Source organism: Coregonus clupeaformis, chromosome 24, assembly GCF_020615455.1.
Source record: "Coregonus clupeaformis isolate EN_2021a chromosome 24, ASM2061545v1, whole genome shotgun sequence".
Taxonomy (NCBI): Eukaryota; Metazoa; Chordata; class Actinopteri; order Salmoniformes; family Salmonidae; genus Coregonus; species Coregonus clupeaformis.
The window spans coordinates 50,217,488-50,222,988 of NC_059215.1; the positions used below are offsets into that span (position 1 = coordinate 50,217,488).

The 5,501-nt window shown below is 38.4% G+C and overlaps 1 protein-coding gene across 2 annotated transcripts in view; it reads left to right on the forward strand.

The window, feature by feature from the left end:
* The first annotated feature begins 818 nt into the window (after nt 1–818).
* plagl2 (pleiomorphic adenoma gene-like 2) overlaps nt 819–5,501 on the forward strand; it is a 42,969-nt gene continuing 38,286 nt past the window's right edge. For both annotated transcript variants that reach the window (XM_041845286.1, XM_041845287.1), the window contains exon 1: nt 819–1,032. The gene's annotated coding sequence lies outside the window, so the exon portion shown is untranslated. The remainder of the gene's footprint in view (nt 1,033–5,501) is intronic.

A 5,501-nucleotide genomic window follows, 5' to 3' on the forward strand; every position in this document is an offset into this window, starting at 1 on the left:
TGCACAGTTAATTAACGAGAGGCAATTCCATAGTTGTAAACATTTTAGTAAGCTTCTCTTACCATTTAAAACATCTATTGGCCACTTTAAATTATATTTCGAGGAGTTACCTATAAAATGACATGAATCATGAATAATTACACAAACTTGAAACTCTATATATATTTCGAAATTATTCGTTCAGTAATATAAAACCCAAACATAAACGAATACACAGACCAATATGAATAAAGTAATGAGTAGGATTACTTGCAAAGCACAGAAGTATCGGCTATCAGTTAAACATAGGCTATCTATAGGCATATAAACTTGCTTCTGAATATAATCAATGTAAAATTGTTGATTAAGCAATATTGTACAAATATATGAGATTGGTGTTTTGACATAAAACAATTGTTTATTCAATACATATGCCTCAATGATCATTTTCAGCACAAACAATGCCAAATCAATAGGCTATAATAAAATGTATATCGAAAATAACACTCATATTCTTCAAATATATAGATCTGGTGATCAGAATAATATGTAGACTATAATGATTGTATATGTGAAATTGTAATATAAATACTTATTTATCTTACGTTGTTTACCCTTTTATTTCTTATTATATTAAGTATGTCTAAAGTTTAAATATCTCTGTTAGCTATGTACACTGATAAGGTAGACCGCAGTCGAATCAATTATATATTGCCATAACCATTATTGTGAAACCGTCAATGTAGCACGACAAAAAGAGTGAACTGCATGCCCCTAGTAAAAAACTTTGTGAAAGTGGCCTGACGTCACATTCCCACAATGCTCGCGCCCCATAACTCGCTGCAGCCTGAGAGCGAGACAGAGACACAGTCAGGCCCCGAATATAGAAACATTATAGAACATTTTTGAACAAATTATCAAACAACAGATCGAGGGAAGAAAGACCGTGAAAGGTGGCGTGAGGTCTCCCACCGTAGGTTTGCGAATAGTCGGTGATGGAATGTTACCGGGGTTCCATGAGAAATTGACTAATGCGGCGCTGGAAACTTTTTGGTGGGTAACTGCTCGTTTTTTGTAAGACCTCATAATGTAGCTGCACGTTCTGATGTGTGCATGTTTTTAAAAATAAGATTTAGATTATTACAGCAACTTTCTTAAATGATTATTGATAGATTGATGTTCACAACATTTCAATTATCAGTGATCTGTTGTAGTTGTTCTGCAATCGTACAAGGTTTAATTTAGCTTATTTTGTGAAAGTATGTAAGCATCGGGGTATTTAATTCTTAATTACGCGATCGTCTCTTCGCTGGAATTTTGTCGATAAATGTGTTACAAATGTAAATCATTGAAGTTGTAAACATTATGCATTGTGTTAATGATGGCTTGGGCAATGATGATTGATGTTCGGTGCGAGTTTTCTGCGAATTGCAGAATTTTAAATAATTTCCGAATATTTATGATGGTGAACATGCTACTGCAGAAGAGCGAGGGAGATAGAAGAGGGAACGTCCCTGTTGTATTTGAAAGAGTAAACTACTCCGATTTTTATTTAGTAGGCCTACCTACTACAGATGTGACATTCGATGTTTACTTGCACCATATCCTAATTCATGGAAGTTGTTGCTTGATTTCCAGGCGTTCAAAATCATCACACCATAGAAGTGTAACTATTGGAGTGTTTTCCTTCGACAGTTCGTCCATGCTGTAATGGCTTGTGTCATATGTTTGTCGCTGATCGAATGTTTCGGGCGGATTGAGGGGCTATGTGACTTTTGCATCTCTTGTGTGTGTGTGCGTGTGCGTGTGTGTGTGCTTGTGCGTGCCTCGTAAGGGCTAAATGACACTCTAGCAAGTCATGTTATGGATGCGGGAGGGAGCTCGGCTCATTTCATATGCACACTAACACACTTGTTATTGTTGTTGTTTTGTTGTTGTTCTGTTGTTGAACTTTGTTATTTCGTTTCGAACTGTTTTGTCAAACAACATTAGGCTCTAAGAAAACAGATTCTGAGAAGCAACATGTGATTCTGTTGTCTGCACTGGCTGATCTCAATTATTAGTTTTAATAATAATTTAGGCATGGGCCTAATTTTGTATTTTGAAGTTGATGTAGCCTACATCATACACCCAAAAAGAAGACTTCCTGTGGTGATAGTGATGTCAAGGATCCACATCGTAGCCTAATAGTACGTGCATTGGGCTACATTGTAGCAACAGAGGATTTATGTGTGCTGATAAGGCTATATGATTCATCATCATCAATTCGACCAACCCACATTGCAACGCTACTCTCATTATTGCTACAACAGAACAGAGCCTGAAACATTGAGCAACATGTCAAAACACCTGTGACCTAGTGGCTGTTGGGAGGCTGCAATGGACTTTTAGTAGTTTCAATCATTTCAAGTTTTACGTCACTAGACTACTATAGCCTACTCGGCTATCAATGCTATTGCTAACTACTTATTGAATGTTCGACGACGTACATGCTTTCCGTATGTAAGTATGGCTACTTGGCGTAAAGTAGGCCTATAGATACAACGTTGCTTCATTTGGCAACAATGTTGCTTAATTTGGTAACATTGTAGGATAAATAACCATATGCGTCCCCGAAAAATGGAACCGCCTATAGCTACATTTATGCATAGTTGTCTGGCCTAGGCTACATATAAATCACCACGTAATCTTGGGAGACAACAAATAGCCTACTCGCGGTTATGGCAGGTCTGACACGAGCATTCTCCCTCCATCAAGGCCTCATTTCCACTGCCTCGAGCCACATAATAAGGAAATGGAAGTTGAGAACGTCACAAGACAATGCTTTGTCAATGACAATTGCAGTGCAAGTGGAGACTCATATGTTGATGTTTGTTATTTTCCTCATTATTTCTGAGTGAGTATATCCTCACAAAATAATGAATTTCTTGAGAGCCAGACGTATGGCAAACTAAAGTAAAATAAAAACTTGATGACGCACGTGTAGGCTACAAAGTCATATCTGGAATAAATAGGTAGAGGGTATAACATACTTTTGCAATAGTGGTAACTCCACAACAAATTAACTGTTTTTATTTTACATTTTAAACGAAACTGCTCAAAACAAACCTTTATTACTAGGACAATTGAATACGTATATTTTTTTATGTAAAAGTTAAACAGCATTTAGAAGTATGTATTTTGTGGAAAATACAGTTTATGACTTACAAATAACCTGGTAATATCACATTAAACTTGACTTAATATATATATACTTTTTCCTCATGCTTGTTTTTGTAGATAAAGGTAACTACGTTTTATTTAGTGGTAGGTACGTTTTCATGGATAAACATTTTGAATACTCTTGTAAAACTTTTGAAATACTTATAGAACATATTTCGATTACCCTATACATGAGCTTAGCCTGTCAACACGCTACATGTTTGCCTTTGTGATAGAGAAATGTTTTTGTGTGTGGTGGAGGGAGGTCTCCTTGCTTCCTCTGGAAATGTCCCACAATCCCCCTCACCTCTGTGGGTAGGAGGCTGATTTCCATGAGAAAAGAGCATAAATTGGGTTAATGGGAAGGACAGCCCTCGAAGAGGACACATGGTAGTTAGTAACCAGAGAAGAAGAGGAACAGCTCTGATTCTATTATTTGTATTTCTTCACCTCCTGGGGGGAGCACTGAGGAGTGGCGACGCTGGTGGGGACAGTGGGTTCATGTAAGAATGGATGTTAGCATCAGGGACGGCAACAACATTGTTCTATTTGTTATTTTCTCAAGACAGCATAAGAAAAACAGGCAGATTGAGAGCCTGAGAACTGCTGAAGATCATGGGCATCAGAGGCAGTCTGTCTCTCAAAGTGTGTGTATCACAGGAGGTTGGTGGCACCTTCATTGTGGAGAACGGGCTCGTGGTAATGACTGGAGCGGAATCAGTGGAATGGTATCAAATACATCAAACACATGGTCTCCAGGTGTTTGATGCCATTCCATTTGCTCCGTTCCGTCCATTATTATGAGCCGTATTCCCATCAGCACCCTCGTGTATGTGTGCGTGTGCACGTACGTGCATCAACCGAGAAGGGGGAACAATTATTTATTTGTGTTATATTATGTAATGTTTCACACACAGTAGCCCTGCTGACTGTTGAACCCTGTGGTTGCTTTGGTCACTCCAACTCAGAGAGATAACATCAGAGCCAAGTTCATAGGGCTATTAGCACTCCCAAATCATCCTCTGAACAGTCCGGCACCGTAGAGATAAGTAGATACCCATCTGGATCTAAACAGATAGCCAACCGTTGGAAGTGTTAAGTGGTGATTCATCACGCACACAAAGCTCTTCTGTTTATATGATGAACATAGTTATCAATGAAACGAAGCATTGGAATTTCACTTATATCTATGGTTTGGTTAAAGTGTCACATGTTTTTTACGTATTATTTATACTTTTCGTTATGGATATTGGGTATACAACCATAAACCTGTTTCTGCTTTGTCATTATGGGGTATTGTGTGTAGATTGCTGAGGATTACGTCATATCGCTGAGTCTACTTTTAAGGAAAATGTTTATATATACAGTGCTATGAAAAAAGTATTTGCCCCCTTTCTAATTTTCTCTACTTTTGCATATTTGTGCTACTGAATGTTATCAGATCTTCAACCAAAACCTAATATTAGATAAAGGGAACATAAGTGAACAAATAACACAACAATTACATATTTATTTCATAAACAAAGTTATGTAACACCCAATTCCCCTGTGTGAAAAAGTAATTGCACCCTTTACACTCAATAACTGGTTGTGCCACCTTTAGCTGCAATGACTCCAACCAAATGCTTCCTGTAGTTGTTGATCAGTCTCTCACGTTGCTGTGGAGGAATTTTGGCCCACTCTTCCATGCGTAACTGCTTTAACTCAGTGACGTGTGGGTTTTTAAGCATGAACTGCTAGTTTCAAGTCCTGCTACAACATCTCAATTGGGATTAGCTCTAGACTTTGACTAGGCCATTCCAAACCTTCCAATTTGTTGCTTTTTAGCAATTTTCATGTAGACTTGATTGTGTGTTTTGGATCATTGTCTTGCTGCATGACCCAGCTGCGCTTCAGCTTCAGCTCACAGACGGATGGTCTGACATTCTCCAGTAGAATTCTCTGATACAGAGCAGAATTCATGGTTCCTTCTATTAAGGCAAGTCGTCCAGGTCCTGAGGCAGCAAAGCATCCCCAAACCATCACACCACCACCACCATGCTTGACCTTTGGTATGATGTTCTTACTGTGGAATGCAGAGTTTGGTTTTCACCAGGCATTACTGGAACCATCTCGTCCAAAAAGTTATACTTTTGAATCATCTGTCCATAGAACGTTCTTCCAAGAGTCTTGATGATCATCCAGGTGCATTTTGGCAAACTTGAGTCAACTTTTTGACGAGATGGGTCCCATTATGCCTGGCGAAAACCAAACACTGCATTCCACAGTATATTGGGTATATACTGGGCATTTATTGGGTATATATTGGGTATATATTGGGT